Genomic DNA, 17,956 nt, shown 5'->3' with positions numbered 1-17,956 from the left:
TGCCTGTGGGTGTTTCTGAGTTTCCTTCCACAGGTGACGAGGCTAATTCGTTAGTGGGCTGCTCTATTTAACTCCACTTGGATCTTTGCCCCATGCCAGCTGTCAATGTTGTAGCATTGGTCTAGTTCGCTCCTGGATCTTCCTTGTTACCTGTTTCCTCAAGCAGAAGCTAAGTTTCGCTTTGCTTTTTTCTTGTTTGCTATTTTTTCTGTCCAGCATGCTTATGTGAATTTTGCCTTGCTTGCTGGAAGCTCTGGGACGCAGAGGGGCGCCTCCGCTCCGTTAGTCGGTGCGGATGGTATTTTTCCCTGCACTCTCTGTGTGGCTTTTGTAGGGTTTTGTGCTGACTGCAAAGTGACCTTTCCTATCTTCTGTCTGTTTAGTAAGTCGGGCCTCTCTTTGCTAAATCTATTTCATCTCTGTGTTTGTGATTTCATCTTACTCACAGTCAATATATGTGGGGGGCTGCCTTTTCCTTTGGGGAATTTTCTCTGAGGCAAGATAGGCTTATTTTTCCTATCTCTAGGGCTAGCTAGTTCTGAGGCTGTGACGAGGCGCCTAGGTCATGATAGGAGCGCTCCACGGCTATTTCTAGTGTGCGTGATAGGATTAGGGATTGCGGTCAGCAGAGGTTCCACTTCCCAGAGCTTGTCCTGTGTTAATGTACTATCAGGTCTTTCCTGGTGCTCTAACTACCAGGTCCACTATTTGTCCTAACCACCAGATCATAACAGTACAGCTGGCCAAAAGTATTGATGCATCTCAATAGAGGGACAAGTGAAGCTCTGAGACCATTTTTTTTTCTTTGCAGCGTGTTCTGTCTCACTTTTCCCCTTTACCTCTGGGTGGTTCAGAACACAGGTGTAGACATGGACATTCAAGGTCTGTCCTCTTGGATGGATAATCTCACTACAAGGGTACAAAACATTCAAGATTTTTTGGTTCAGAATCCGATGTCAGAGCCTAGGATTCCAATTCCTGATTTATTTTTTGGTGATAGATCTAAGTTCTTGAATTTCAAAAATAATTGTAAATTGTTTCTAGCTTTGAAACCTCGCTCCTCAGGTGATCCTGTTCAACAAGTAAGGATTAGAGTTGAGCGACCTTGACCTTTTTAGAGTCGAGCCGGGTTTCGCGAAACCCGACTATCTCAAAAGTCGGGTCGAGTGAAATCAGCCGATTATGACGTAAAGTCGGGATCGACCGAAACACGAAACCCAATGCAAGTCAATGGGGCAACATAGTCGGCAGTGAGTGGGGGCCAGGAAAACACCTAGAGTGCCCATTTTAATGGCAAAACCATCCATTCTTCTTAATGAAGCTTGTCAAGCGTAATTTACCTTATAATAATTGGAAGGCATTTGAAATTGGGGGTCATTTGGCTAAAGTTGTGGTGGGTAGGGCTGGTTCAAGTAATTAGTGGGCCCAGGAAATCTGGACCACGTCACGGCAGTGGAGCAGGGAGAGGTAAGTATTTCAACTTTGCAAGTGCTGTGATCCTGAGCAAGCAGGGGGGGCCCACTCGTTGGCATTGGCACTGGCACAGGGCCCCTCAAAGTACAGCGGTGTGTTTGCACGGCGGGGGCGCCTCCCACCGGCAGCAACACTTTTGCGTACTATGAGAGGCCCTGTGCCAGTGACGTCGCCAACTAGTATTCCTCCCCCCACCTGATGAAGGAACCTGCACTTTCATCTGCACCTTCCTCTTTGTCCCCGTGTAAGGTGGTATGGTATGCGGGAAGAGCAACCTGACTTTCAGCAGGGTCACAATGTTGTTGTGTAGCGTGCACGGGGAATGTTGCGTTATGGGTCAATGTACCAGCAGACTCATCTATCACTGGCTGGGCAATGGGCAGGATGAGGAGGAAACACAGATATAGGCCCAAATAATAAAGTGGGCTAAATGCAGTTCAAAATTGGTAACACAGGAATAACCAGGGGGCATTGCAGTGGAGGACAACTGGAATGAGAGGCTGACACAGAGAGTAGGCCCAAATCAGTAAGTAGTCGAAATGCAGTTCAAAATTGGCAACCGTAGTAAACAGGCGGCACAGCTTTGTTCAGTGGAGGAGAACAGCAAGGAGTGGCAGACACCGATAGTAGGCCCCAACCCAACTAGTAGGCCAAATGCAGTCTAACATTAACAACTACTTAACGAGCGCCTGAAAACGGAATTTCAGGACAGGATACCAGGAGAACAGCAAGGAGCGGCAGACACTGTTAGTAGGCCCCAAACCAACTAGTACGCCAAATGCAGTTGTTCCATTTAACCACAATTTAACGAGAGCCTGAAGATAGAAGCTCAGGAAAGGCAACCTGGAGAACACCTTGGAGTGGAACACACCATCTCTCTCCACCCCATACCCATTTTGCAGGCCTAATGCTGTGTAGTTTTCTACAACTACTAAACGAGAGTCGGAAGACCGAAGCAATGGCCAGGCAACCTGGGGAACACCTTGGAGTGTAACACACCATCTCTCTCCACCCGATACCCATTTTGTAAGCCTAATGCTGTGTAGTTTTCTACAACTACTAAACGAGAGTCGGAAGATCGAAGCAATGGCGAGGAAACCTGGAGAACACCTTGGAGTGTAACACACCATCTCTCTCCACCCCATACCCATTTTGTAGGCCTAATGCTGTGTAGTTTTCTACAACTACTAAACGAGAGTCGGAAGACCGAAGCAATGGCAAGGCAACCTGGGGAACACCTTGGAGTGTAACACACCATCTCTCTCCACCCAATACCCATTTTGTAGGCCTAATGCAGTGTAGTTTTCTACAACTACTAAACGAGAGTCAGAAGACCGAAGCAATGGCAAGGCAACCTGGGGAACACCTTGGAGTGTAACACACCACCTCTCTCCACCCCATACCCATTTTGTAGGCCTAATGCAGCCTACTTTCCGACAACTACTAAACGAGAGCATGAAGATCGAAGCTCAGGAAAGGCAACCTGGAGAACACCTTGGAGTGGAACACACCATCTCTCTCCACCCCATACCCATTTTGTAGGCCTAATGCTGTGTAGTTTTCTACAACTACTAAACGAGAGTCAGAAGACCGAAGCAATGGCAAGGCAACCTGGGGAACACCTTGGAGTGTAACACACCATCTCTCTCCACCCGATACCCATTTTGTAGGCCTAATGCAGTGTAGTTTTCTAGAACTACTAAACGAGAGTCGGAAGACCGAAGCAATGGCAAGGCAACCTGGGGAACACCTTGGAGTGTAACACACCATCTCTCTCCACCCCATACCCATTTTGTAGGCCTAATGCAGCCTACTTTCCGACAACTACTAAACGAGAGCATGAAGATCGAAGCTCAGGAAAGGCAACCTGGAGAACACCTTGGAGTGGAACACACCATCTCTCTCCACCCCATACCCATTTTGTAGGCCTAATGCAGTGTAGTTTTCTACAACTACTAAACGAGAGTCGGAAGACCGAAGCAATGGCAAGGCAACCTGGGGAACACCTTGGAGTGGAACACACCATCTCTCTCCACCCCATACCCATTTTGTAGGCCTAATGCAGTGTAGTTTTCTACAACTACTAAACGAGAGTCGGAAGACCGAAGCAATGGCAAGGCAACCTGGGGAACACCTTGGAGTGGAACACACCATCTCTCTCCACCCCATACCCACTTTGCAGGCCTAATGCAGTGTAGTTTTCTACAACTACTAAACGAGAGTCGGAAGACCGAAGCAATGGCAAGGCAACCTGGGGAACACCTTGGAGTGTAACACACCATCTCTCTCCACCCCATACCCATTTTGTAGGCCTAATGCAGCCTACTTTCCGACAACTACTAAACGAGAGCATGAAGATCGAAGCTCAGGAAAGGCAACCTGGGGAACACCTTGGAGTGTAACACACCCTCTCTCTACACCACGGAAGGGCTGATTCTTAGGAAGGAAGGCTGTCGGAAAGAAGCAGGGCGCGTCCGAGGGTGATTATATTCTTATTAGGTATATACTCACCCTCGGACGCGCCCTGCTTCTTTATTTGTAATGAATGTTTATTTGCAATGTAGTTTTGACTTACTCTATTTTTTTGGTAAATAATGATTTTATTATTTTCATTGTTTTGCATCTTCTTGGCAATAATATAAAGAAGAACAACACTCGGTGGATGCCATATCTGTGTTTTAAATTGAAAAAAACTTTCAGTTAACTACTTGCAGGAGAAAGTTATTGTAGCTGGTGGCCATTTTTAGTACTGTACCAGATTTTTGTTGCATGTGTTTGTTTTTAATGTTAAAATGTCTGCATTTGATATCTCTCCAGTATTTTCTTTTTTATAAGCAAAATACTTATTTTTATATTTTCTGATGTTGGTTCAAGGGGAACACGGGCGGCAGTAGACAGGTCAGTGGAGGCCTAGTGGAAGGAGGGACCGCAGACAGGCTTCGAAGCCCTAACATAATAAATTGGCCTGGCTGTAGGCAATTTACAATTGGTTCCAGGGGAACACGGGCGGCAGTAGACAGGTCAGTGGAGGCCTAGTGGAAGGAGGGACCGCAGACAGGCTTCGAAGCCCTAACATAATAAATTGGGCTGGCTGTAGGCAATTTAAAATTGGTTCCAGGGGAACCCGGGCAGCAGTAGACAGGTCAGTGGAGGCCTAGTGGAAGGAGGGACCGCAGACAGGCTTCGAAGCCCTAACATAATAAATTGGGCTGGCTGTAGGCAATTTAAAATTGGTTCCAGGGGAACCCGGGCAGCAGTAGACAGGTCAGTGGAGGCCTAGTGGAAGGAGGGACCGCAGACAGGCTTCGAAGCCCTAACATAATAAATTGGGCTGGCTGTAGGCAATTTAAAATTGGTTCCAGGGGAACACGGGCAGCAGTAGACAGGTCAGTGGAGGCCTAGTGGAAGGAGGGACCGCAGACAGGCTTCGAAGCCCTAACATAATAAATTGGCCTGGCTGTAGGCAATTTACAATTGGTTCCAGGGGAACCCGGGCAGCAGTAGACAGGTCAGTGGAGGCCTAGTGGAAGGAGGGACCGCAGACAGGCTTCGAAGCCCTAACATAATAAATTGGGCTGGCTGTAGGCAATTTAAAATTGGTTCCAGGGGAACACGGGCAGCAGTAGACAGGTCAGTGGAGGCCTAGTGGAAGGAGGGACCGCAGACAGGCTTCAAAGCCCTAACATAATAAATTGGCCTGGCTGTAGGCAATTTACAATTGGTTCCAGGGGAACACGGGCGGCAGTAGACAGGTCAGTGGAGGCCTAGTGGAAGGAGGGACCGCAGACAGGCTTCGAAGCCCTAACATAATAAATTGGGCTGGCTGTAGGCAATTTACAATTGGTTCCAGGGGAACCCGGGCAGCAGTAGACAGGTCAGTGGAGGCCTAGTGGAAGGAGGGACCGCAGACAGGCTTCGAAGCCCTAACATAATAAATTGGGCTGGCTGTAGGCAATTTAAAATTGGTTCCAGGGGAACACGGGCAGCAGTAGACAGGTCAGTGGAGGCCTAGTGGAAGGAGGGACCGCAGACAGGCTTCGAAGCCCTAACATAATAAATTGGCCTGACTGTAGGCAATTTACAATTGGTTCCAGGGGAACACGGGCGGCAGTAGACAGGTCAGTGGAGGCCTAGTGGAAGGAGGGACCGCAGACAGGCTTCGAAGCCCTAACATAATAAATTGGGCTGGCTGTAGGCAATTTAAAATTGGTTCCAGGGGAACCCGGGCAGCAGTAGACAGGTCAGTGGAGGCCTAGTGGAAGGAGGGACCGCAGACAGGCTTCGAAGCCCTAACATAATAAATTGGCCTGGCTGTAGGCAATTTACAATTGGTTCCAGGGGAACCCGGGCGGCAGTAGACAGGTCAGTGGAGGCCTAGTGGAAGGAGGGACCGCAGACAGGCTTCGAAGCCCTAACATAATAAATTGGCCTGGCTGTAGGCAATTTACAATTGGTTCCAGGGGAACACGGGCGGCAGTAGACAGGTCAGTGGAGGCCTAGTGGAAGGAGGGACCGCAGACAGGCTTCGAAGCCCTAACATAATAAATTGGGCTGGCTGTAGGCAATGTAAAATTGGTTCCAGGGGAACCCGGGCAGCAGTAGACAGGTCAGTGGAGGCCTAGTGGAAGGAGGGACCGCAGACAGGCTTCGAAGCCCTAACATAATAAATTGGGCTGGCTGTAGGCAATTTAAAATTGGTTCCAGGGGAACCCGGGCAGCAGTAGACAGGTCAGTGGAGGCCTAGTGGAAGGAGGGACCGCAGACAGGCTTCGAAGCCCTAACATAATAAATTGGGCTGGCTGTAGGCAATTTAAAATTGGTTCCAGGGGAACCCGGGCAGCAGTAGACAAGTCAGTGGAGGCCTAGTGGAAGGAGTGACCGCAGACAGGCTTCGAAGGCCTAACATAAGAAAAATGTCAATACAATGGTATTGACAGTGCCAGGCATTGAAGGATGTCAGCGCATAGACTAAACATTGGTGGAGCTGTGAGAGAAAATTTTGCAAGTGGTAGAGCACTGTTTGACCTGGGGGGGGGACTGTCTTGTGGCCGGCGGTACAGGCCCAGGGCCCCTCATATTACAACGGTGTGTCTGATGTTGGGTGCGCACCACCACCGCCAGACACTTTATTGTACTATGAGGGACCTAGTGGCAGTGCCGTCGACCAAAAGCGGGCACACCCACCTCTTCAGACAAACAGTACTCTCACAGGTGCTGGCGCCAAGTGGCGATACCACGGCCCCATGTGGGGACTTTGGCCATTTAGGGAGGTGTTAACATGTCGGATGCTGGACAATCAGGTGCTGCAAATTACGAGATTGGAAAAGTCATTCAGAATAGTCCACAGGCAAGACCTTTACATAGGAAAGCTAGGTGTCAGCCGGGCAAGGTGGGGCAAAAGATTTCGAAATCCAGTTGTGGTTCATTTTAATGAAGGTTAGATCATCTACATTTTGGGTAGCCAGACGAGTCCTTTTTTCTGTTAGTATTGAACCTGCAGCACTGAATACTCTTTCTGATAGGACACTAGCTGCCGGGCAAGCAAGCTCCTGCAATGCATATTCTGCCAATTCTGGCCAGGTGTCTAATTTGGATGCCCAGTAATCAAATGGGAATGACGGTTGAGGGAGAACGTCGATAATGGATGAAAAATAGTTAGTAACCATACTGGACAAATGTTGTCTCCTGTCACTTTGAATTGATGCTGCAGTACCTGTCCTGTCTGCGGTCATAGCAAAATCACTCCACAACCTGGTCAGAAAACCCCTCTGGCCAACGACACTTCTGATTTCTGCCCCTCTAACACCTCTGGTCTGCTGGCCCCTGCAGCTCGTGTTAGAGCGATCACGGGCGCTGTGTGCAGGGAATGCCAGAAGCAAACGGTCAACAAGAGTTGATTGTTTGGTTGCTAATATTAGTTCCAAGTTCTCATGTGGCATTATATTTTGCAATTTGCCTTTATAGCGAGGATCAAGGAGGCAGGCCAACCAGTAATCGTCATCGTTCATCATTTTTGTTATGCGTGTGTCCCTTTTGAGGATACGTAAGGCATAATCCGCCATGTGGGACAAAGTTCCAGTTCTCAAATCTGTGGTTGTGCTTGGTTGAGGGGCAGTTTCAGGCAAATCCACGTCACTTGTGTCCCTCCAAAAACCAGAACCCGGCCTTGCCGCGCCAACAATTTCCACTGGCCCCGGAAAAGCTTCCTCATTAAAAATATAATCATCCCCATCATCCTCTTCGTCCTCCTCCTCCTCTTCGCCCGCTACCTCGTCCTGTACACTGCCCTGGCCAGACAATGGCTGACTGTCATCAAGGCTTTCCTCTTCCTCAGCTGCAGACGCCTGATCCTTTATGTGCGTCAAACTTTGCATCAGCAGACGCATTAGGGGGATGCTCATGCTTATTATGGCGTTGTCTGCACTAACCAGCCGTGTGCATTCCTCAAAACACTGAAGGACTTGACACATGTCTTGAATCTTCGACCACTGCACACCTGACAACTCCATGTCTGCCATCCTACTGCCTGCCCGTGTATGTGTATCCTCCCACAAAAACATAACAGCCCGCCTCTGTTCACACAGTCTCTGAAGCATGTGCAGTGTTGAGTTCCACCTTGTTGCAACGTCTATGATTAGGCGATGCTGGGGAAGGTTCAAAGAACGCTGATAGGTCTGCATACGGCTGGAGTGTACGGGCGAACGGCGGATATGTGAGCAAAGTCCACGCACTTTGAGGAGCAGGTCGGATAACCCCGGATAACTTTTCAGGAAGCACTGCACCACCAGGTTTAAGGTGTGAGCCAGGCAAGGAAAGTGTTTCAGTTGGGAAATGGAGATGGCAGCCATGAAATTCCTTCCGTTATCACTCACTACCTTGCCTGCCTCAAGATCTACAGTGCCCAGCCACGACTGCGTTTCTTTCTGCAAGAACTCGGACAGAACTTCAGCGGTGTGTCTGTTGTTGCCCAAACACTTCATAGCCAATACAGCCTGCTGACGTTTGCCAGTAGCTGCCCCATAATGGGAGACCTGGTGTGCAACAGTGGCAGCTGCGGATGGAGTGGTTGTGCGACTGCGGTCTGTGGACGAGGTCTCGCTTCTGCAGGAGGACGAGGAGGAGGAGGAGGGGGTGCGAATGGCTACAGCCAACTGTTTCCTAGACCGTGGGCTAGGCAGAACTGTCCCAAACTTGCTGTCCCCTGTGGACCCTGCATCCACCACATTTACCCAGTGTGCAATGATGGACACGTAACGTCCCTGGCCATGCCTACTGGTCCATGCATCTGTTGTCAGGTGCACCTTTGTGCTCACAGATTGCCTGAGTGCATGGACGATGCGCTCTTTAACATGCTGGTGGAGGGCTGGGATGGCTTTTCTGGAAAAAAAGTGTCGACTGGGTAGCTCGTAGCGTGGTACAGCGTAGTCCATCAGGGCTTTGAAAGCTTTGCTTTCAACTAACCGGTAGGGCATCATCTCTAACGAGATTAGTCTAGCTATGTGGGCGTTCAAACCCTGTGTACGCGGATGCGAGGCTAAGTACTTCCTTTTTCTAACCATAGTCTCATGTAGGGTGAGCTGGACTGGAGAGCTGGAGATCGTGGAACTAGCGGGGGTGCCGGTGGACATGGCAGACTGAGAGACGGTGGGAGATGGTATTGTTGCCGCCGGTGCCCTAGATGCAGTGTTTCCTACTACGAAACTGGTGATTCCCTGACCCTGACTTCTTTGGCCTGGCAAAGAAACCTGCACAGATACTGCAGGTGGTGCAGAAAATGGTGGCCCTACACTGCCGGAAGGGATGTTGCGTTGATGACTAGCTTCATTGGCCGAGGGTGCTACAACCTTAAGGGACGTTTGGTAGTTAGTCCAAGCTTGCAAATGCATGGTGGTTAAATGTCTATGCATGCAACTTGTATTGAGACTTTTCAGATTCTGCCCTCTGCTTAAGGTAGTTGAACATTTTTGACAGATGACTTTGCGCTGATCAATTGGATGTTGTTTAAAAAAATGCCAGACTGCACTCTTTCTAGCATCGGATACCTTTTCAGGCATTGCAGACTGAGCTTTAACCGGATGGCCACGCTGTCCTCCAACAGGTTTTGACTTTGCCACGCGTTTTGGGCAAGATACGGGCCCGGCAGATGGAACCTGTTGCGATGTTGATGCCTGCTGCGGCCCCTCCTCCTCCGCTTCAGAACTGCTGCCGCCTGCACCCTGTTCCCCCAATGGCTGCCAATCGGGGTCAAGAACTGGGTCATCTATTACCTCTTCTTGTAGCTAATGTGCAACTTCGTCTGTGTCACCTTGTCGGTCGGTGGTATAGCGTTCGTGATGGGGCAACATAGTCTCATCAGGGTCTGATTCTTGATCAGCACCCTGCGAGGGCAATGTTGTGGTCTGAGTCAAAGGACCAGCATAGTAGTCTGGCTGTGGCTGTGCATCAGTGCACTCCAATGTCAGATTCAACTTGTAATGGGCATGGACTGTTAACTGCTTCACTTTCTAAGCCAGGGACGGTATGTGTAAAGAGCTCCATGGAGTAACCCGTTGTGTCGCCTGCTGCATTCTTCTCTGTTGTTGTTTTTGCTGAAGAGGACAAGGAAGCGACTTGTCCCTGACCGTGAACATCCACTAACGACGCGCTGCTTTGACATTTACCAGTTTCACGAGAGGAGGCAAAAGAGCTAGAGGCTGAGTCAGCAAGATAAGCCAAAACTTGCTCTTGCTGCTCCGGCTTTAAAAGCGGTTTTCCTACTCCCAGAAAAGGGAGCGTTCGAGGCCTTGTGTAGCCAGACGACGAACCTGGCTCCACAGCTCCAGACTTAGGTGCAATATTTTTTTTCCCACGACCACCTGATGCTCCACCACTACCACTACCCTCATTACCAGCTGACAATGAACGCCCCCGGCCACGACCTCTTCCACCAGACTTCCTCATTGTTTTAAAAACGTTACCAAACTAACGGTATTTGTTGCTGTCACACAACTTACACGGTGAGCTATAACTTCAGTATGATTTAGCTACCCCTTTACAGGTGGGTGAGACCACAACGAAAATCAGGCACAATGTTACACACTCTGTTGTTGGTGGCAACAAATGAGAGAGATGCCACACACGCAGGACTGTCACTGAAGCGCAAATGTAAATATTAATCTCCCACTGATTTGTGTTTTTTTTTTTAAAAAGGAGACTTTAGAAAAAAAAAAAAAAAAGATTTTTTAAGGAAGAATTTATAAACCAAATAAAATGAAATGATTTTTTCAGGGAGAATTTAGAAAACAAATAAAACATAAAATAGCCTTTCTAGGGCCCAGTGAGTGAGAGAGGACGCACACAGGAGTCAGGAGTGGCACACAAGCCCAAAGGCCAATATTTATCTCCCACTGATTGATTTAGTGATTTTTTTCAGGTAGATTTTGGAACCCAAATCAAGCAAAAAAATTAATAGGCTTTCTATGGCCCACAATTGGAGAGAGAGAGATGGCACACCCAGGAGTCAAGACTGGCACACAAGCAGAAAGGGCAATATTAATCTCCCACTGATTTTTTTTTTTTTTTTTTTTCAGGGAGACTTTAGAAAAAAAAAATACAAAAAAAATGATTTTTTTCAGGAATAATTTAGAAACCAAATAAAATAAAATGATTTTTTCAGGGAGAATTTAGAAAACAAATAAAACAAAAAATAGGCTTTCTAGGGCCCACTGAGTGAGAGAGGACGCACACAGGAGTCAGGAGTGGCACACAAGCCCAAAGGCCAATATTAATCTCCCACTGATTGATTAAGTGATTTTTTTCAGGTAGATTTTGGAACCCAAATCAAGCAAAAAAATTAATAGGCTTTCTATGGCCCACAATTGGAGAGAGAGAGATGGCACACCCAGGAGTCAAGACTGGCACACAAGCCGAAAGGTCAATATTAATCTCCCACTGATTTGTTTTTTTTTTTCTTTTTTTCAGGGAGACTTTAGAAAAAAAAAATACAAAAAAAATGATTTTTTCAGGAATAATTTAGAAACCAAATAAAATAAAATGATTTTTTCAGGGAGAATTTAGAAAACAAATAAAACAAAAAATAGGCTTTCTAGGGCCCACTGAGTGAGAGAGGACGCACACAGGAGTCAGGAGTGGCACACAAGCCCAGAGGCCAATACTTATATCCCACTGATTGATTAAGTGATTTTTTCAGGTAGATTTTGGAACCCAAATCAAGCAAAAAAATTAATAGGCTTTCTATGGCCCACAATTGGAGAGAGAGAGATGGCACACCCAGGAGTCAAGACTGGCACACAAGCAGAAAGGGCAATATTAATCTCCCACTGATTTGTTTTTTTTTGTTTTTTTCAGGGAGACTTTAGAAAAAAAAAATACAAAAAAAATGATTTTTTTCAGGAATAATTTAGAAACCAAATAAAATAAAATGATTTTTTCAGGGAGAATTTAGAAAACAAATAAAACAAAAAATAGGCTTTCTAGGGCCCACTGAGTGAGAGAGGACGCACACAGGAGTCAGGAGTGGCACACAAGCCCAGAGGCCAATATTTATCTCCCACTGATTGATTTAGTGATTTTTTCAGGTAGATTTTGGAACCCAAATCAAGCAAAAAAATTAATAGGCTTTCTATGGCCCACAATTGGAGAGAGAGAGATGGCACACCCAGGAGTCAAGACTGGCACACAAGCAGAAAGGGCAATATTAATCTCCCACTGATTTGATTTTTTTTTTTTTTTCAGGGAGACTTTAGAAAAAAAAATAAAAATGATTTTTTCAGGAATAATTTAGAAACCAAATAAAATAAAATGATTTTTTCTGGGAGAATTTAGAAAACAAATAAAACAAAAAATAGGCTTTGTAGGGCCCACTGAGTGAGAGAGGACGCACACAGGAGTCAGGAGTGGCACACAAGCCAAGAGGCCAATATTTATCTCCCACTGATTGATTTATTGATTTTTTCAGGTAGAATTTAGAACCCAAATCAACCAAAAAAATAAATAAGCTTTCTATGGCCCACTATTTGTGAGAGAGATGGCACGCTCAGGACTGGCACACAAGCCCAGAGGCCAATATTAATCTCCCACTTTTTTTTTTTTTTCCAGGGAAAATTTATAAACCCAATAAAAAAATAATAAATAGGCTTTCTATGGCCCACTATCTAAGAGAGAGAGATGGCACGCTTAGGACTGGCACACAAGCCCAAAGGCCAATATTAATCTCCCACTGATTGATTTATTGATTTTTTCAGGTAGAATTTAAAACCCAAATCAACCAAAAAAATAAATAGGCTTTCTATGGCCCACTATTTGTGAGAGAGATGGCACGCTCAGGACTGGCACACAAGCCCAGAGGCCAATATTAATCTCCCACTTTTTTTTTTTTTTCCAGGGAAAATTTATAAACCCAATAAAAAAAATAATAAATAGGCTTTCTGTGGCCCACTATCTGAGAGAGAGAGATGGCACGCTTAGGACTGGCACACAAGCCCAAAGGCCAATATTAATCTCCCACTGATTGATTTATTGATTTTTTCAGGTAGATTTTGGAACCCAAATCAAGCAAAAAAATAAATAGGCTTTCTATGGCCCACAATTGGAGAGAGAGAGATGGCACACCCAGGAGTCAAGACTGGCACACAAGCAGAAAGGGCAATATTAATCTCCCACTGATTTGATTTTTTTTTTTTTTTCAGGGAGACTTTAGAAAAAAAAAAAATGAATTTTTCAGGAAGAATTTAGAAACAAAATAAAATAAAATGATTGTTTCAGGGAGAATTTAGAAAACAAATGAAAAAAAATAGACTTTGTAGGGCCCACTGAGTGAGAGAGGACGCACACAGGAGTCAGGAGTGGCACACAAGCCCAGAGGCCAATATTTATCTCCCACTGATTGATTTAGTGATTTTTTCAGGTAGATTTTGGAACCCAAATCAAGCAAAAAAATTAATAGGCTTTCTATGGCCCACAATTGGAGAGAGAGAGATGGCACACCCAGGAGTCAAGACTGGCACACAAGCAGAAAGGGCAATATTATTCTCCCACTGATTTTTTTTTTTTTTGTTTTTTTCAGGGAGACTTTAGAAAAAAAAATACAAAAAAATGATTTTTTTCAGGAATAATTTAGAAACCAAATAAAATAAAATGATTTTTTTCAGGGAGAATTTAGAAAACAAATAAAACAAAAAATAGGCTTTGTAGGGCCCACTGAGTGAGAGAGGACGCACACAGGAGTCAGGAGTGGCACACAAGCCCAGAGGCCAATATTTATCTCCCACTGATTGATTTAGTGATTTTTTCTGGTAGATTTTGGAACCCAAATCAAGCAAAAAAATTAATAGGCTTTCTATGGCCCACAATTGGAGAGAGAGAGATGGCACACCCAGGAGTCAAGACTGGCACACAAGCAGAAAGGGCAATATTATTCTCCCACTGATTTGTTTTTTTTTTTTTTTTTCAGGGAGACTTTAGAAAAAAAAAATACAAAAAAAATGATTTTTTTCAGGAATAATTTAGAAACCAAATAAAATAAAATGATTTTTTCAGGGAGAATTTAGAAAACAAATAAAACAAAAAATAGGCTTTGTAGGGCCCACTGAGTGAGAGAGGACGCACACAGGAGTCAGGAGTGGCACACAAGCCCAGAGGCCAATATTTATCTCCCACTGATTGATTTAGTGATTTTTTCAGGTGGATTTTGGAACCCAAATCAAGCAAAAAAATTAATAGGCTTTCTATGGCCCACAATTGGAGAGAGAGAGATGGCACACCCAGGAGTCAAGACTGGCACACAAGCAGAAAGGGCAATATTAATCTCCCACTGATTTGATTTTTTTTTTTTTTCAGGGAGACTTTAGAAAAAAAAAATACAAAAAAAATGATTTTTTTCAGGAATAATTTAGAAACCAAATAAAATAAAATGATTTTTTCAGGGAGAATTTAGAAAACAAATAAAACAAAAAATAGGCTTTGTAGGGCCCACTGAGTGAGAGAGGACGCACACAGGAGTCAGGAGTGGCACACAAGCCCAGAGGCCAATATTTATCTCCCACTGATTGATTTAGTGATTTTTTCAGGTAGATTTTGGAACCCAAATCAAGCAAAAAAATTAATAGGCTTTCTATGGCCCACAATTGGAGAGAGAGAGATGGCACACCCAGGAGTCAAGACTGGCACACAAGCAGAAAGGGCAATATTAATCTCCCACTGATTTGATTTTTTTTTTTTTTTCAGGGAGACTTTAGAAAAAAAAAATAAAAATGATTTTTTCAGGAATAATTTAGAAACCAAATAAAATAAAATGATTTTTTCTGGGAGAATTTAGAAAACAAATAAAACAAAAAATAGGCTTTGTAGGGCCCACTGAGTGAGAGAGGACGCACACAGGAGTCAGGAGTGGCACACAAGCCAAGAGGCCAATATTTATCTCCCACTGATTGATTTATTGATTTTTTCAGGTAGAATTTAGAACCCAAATCAACCAAAAAAATAAATAAGCTTTCTATGGCCCACTATTTGTGAGAGAGATGGCACGCTCAGGACTGGCACACAAGCCCAGAGGCCAATATTAATCTCCCACTTTTTTTTTTTTTCCAGGGAAAATTTATAAACCCAATAAAAAAATAATAAATAGGCTTTCTATGGCCCACTATCTAAGAGAGAGAGATGGCACGCTTAGGACTGGCACACAAGCCCAAAGGCCAATATTAATCTCCCACTGATTGATTTATTGATTTTTTCAGGTAGAATTTAAAACCCAAATCAACCAAAAAAATAAATAGGCTTTCTATGGCCCACTATTTGTGAGAGAGATGGCACGCTCAGGACTGGCACACAAGCCCAGAGGCCAATATTAATCTCCCACTTTTTTTTTTTTTTCCAGGGAAAATTTATAAACCCAATAAAAAAAATAATAAATAGGCTTTCTGTGGCCCACTATCTGAGAGAGAGAGATGGCACGCTTAGGACTGGCACACAAGCCCAAAGGCCAATATTAATCTCCCACTGATTGATTTATTGATTTTTTCAGGTAGATTTTGGAACCCAAATCAAGCAAAAAAATAAATAGGCTTTCTATGGCCCACAATTGGAGAGAGAGAGATGGCACACCCAGGAGTCAAGACTGGCACACAAGCAGAAAGGGCAATATTAATCTCCCACTGATTTGATTTTTTTTTTTTTTTCAGGGAGACTTTAGAAAAAAAAAAATGAATTTTTCAGGAAGAATTTAGAAACAAAATAAAATAAAATGATTGTTTCAGGGAGAATTTAGAAAACAAATGAAAAAAAATAGACTTTGTAGGGCCCACTGAGTGAGAGAGGACGCACACAGGAGTCAGGAGTGGCACACAAGCCCAGAGGCCAATATTTATCTCCCACTGATTGATTTAGTGATTTTTTCAGGTAGATTTTGGAACCCAAATCAAGCAAAAAAATTAATAGGCTTTCTATGGCCCACAATTGGAGAGAGAGAGATGGCACACCCAGGAGTCAAGACTGGCACACAAGCAGAAAGGGCAATATTATTCTCCCACTGATTTTTTTTTTTTTTGTTTTTTTCAGGGAGACTTTAGAAAAAAAAATACAAAAAAATGATTTTTTTCAGGAATAATTTAGAAACCAAATAAAATAAAATGATTTTTTTCAGGGAGAATTTAGAAAACAAATAAAACAAAAAATAGGCTTTGTAGGGCCCACTGAGTGAGAGAGGACGCACACAGGAGTCAGGAGTGGCACACAAGCCCAGAGGCCAATATTTATCTCCCACTGATTGATTTAGTGATTTTTTCTGGTAGATTTTGGAACCCAAATCAAGCAAAAAAATTAATAGGCTTTCTATGGCCCACAATTGGAGAGAGAGAGATGGCACACCCAGGAGTCAAGACTGGCACACAAGCAGAAAGGGCAATATTATTCTCCCACTGATTTGTTGTTTTTTTTTTTTTTCAGGGAGACTTTAGAAAAAAAAAATACAAAAAAAATGATTTTTTTCAGGAATAATTTAGAAACCAAATAAAATAAAATGATTTTTTCAGGGAGAATTTAGAAAACAAATAAAACAAAAAATAGGCTTTGTAGGGCCCACTGAGTGAGAGAGGACGCACACAGGAGTCAGGAGTGGCACACAAGCCCAGAGGCCAATATTTATCTCCCACTGATTGATTTAGTGATTTTTTCAGGTGGATTTTGGAACCCAAAACAAGCAAAAAAATTAATAGGCTTTCTATGGCCCACAATTGGAGAGAGAGAGATGGCACACCCAGGAGTCAAGACTGGCACACAAGCAGAAAGGGCAATATTAATCTCCCACTGATTTGATTTTTTTTTTTTTTTCAGGGAGACTTTAGAAAAAAAAAAAAAAATGATTTTTTCAGGAATAATTTAGAAACCAAATAAAATGAAATGATTTTTTCAGTGAGAATTTAGAAAACAAATAAAACAAAAAATAGGCTTTGTAGGGCCCACTGAGTGAGAGAGGACGCACACAGGAGTCAGGAGTGGCACACAAGCCAAGAGGCCAATATTTATCTCCCACTGATTGATTTATTGATTTTTTCAGGTAGAATTTAGAACCCAAATCAACCAAAAAAATAAATAGGCTTTTTATGGCCCACTATTTGTGAGAGAGATGGCACGCTCAGGACTGGCACACAAGCCCAGAGGCCAATATTAATCTCCCACTTTTTTTTTTTTTTCCAGGGAAAATTTATAAACCCAATAAAAAAATAATAAATAGGCTTTCTATGGCCCACTATCTGAGAGAGAGAGATGGCACGCTTAGGACTGGCACACAAGCCCAAAGGCCAATATTAATCTCCCACTGAGTGATTTATTGATTTTTTCAGGTAGAATTTAGAACCCAAATCAACCAAAAAAATAAATAGGCTTTCTATGGCCCACTATTTGTGAGAGAGATGGCACGCTCAGGACTGGCACACAAGCCCAGAGGCCAATATTAATCTCCCACTTTTTTTTTTTTTTCCAGGGAAAATTTATAAACCCAATAAAAAAAATAATAAATAGGCTTTCTATGGCCCACTATCTGAGAGAGAGAGATGGCACGCTTAGGACTGGCACACAAGCCCAAAGGCCAATATTAATCTCCCACTGATTGATTTATTGATTTTTTCAGGTAGATTTTGGAACCCAAATCAAGCAAAAAAATAAATAGGCTTTCTATGGCCCACAATTGGAGAGAGAGAGATGGCACACCCAGGAGTCAAGACTGGCACACAAGCAGAAAGGGCAATATTAATCTCCCACTGATTTGATTTTTTTTTTTTTTTTCAGGGAGACTTTAGAAAAAAAAAAAAAATGAATTTTTCAGGAAGAGTTTAGAAACAAAATAAAATAAAATGATTGTTTCAGGGAGAATTTAGAAAACAAATGAAAAAAAAATAGACTTTGTAGGGCCCACTGAGTGAGAGAGGACGCACACAGGAGTCAGGAGTGGCACACAAGCCCAGAGGCCAATATTTATCTCCCACTGATT

Source organism: Ranitomeya imitator, chromosome 4 (assembly GCF_032444005.1).
Source record: "Ranitomeya imitator isolate aRanImi1 chromosome 4, aRanImi1.pri, whole genome shotgun sequence".
NCBI classification, from domain to species: domain Eukaryota; kingdom Metazoa; phylum Chordata; class Amphibia; order Anura; family Dendrobatidae; genus Ranitomeya; species Ranitomeya imitator.
This window is presented reverse-complemented; position numbering follows the sequence as displayed.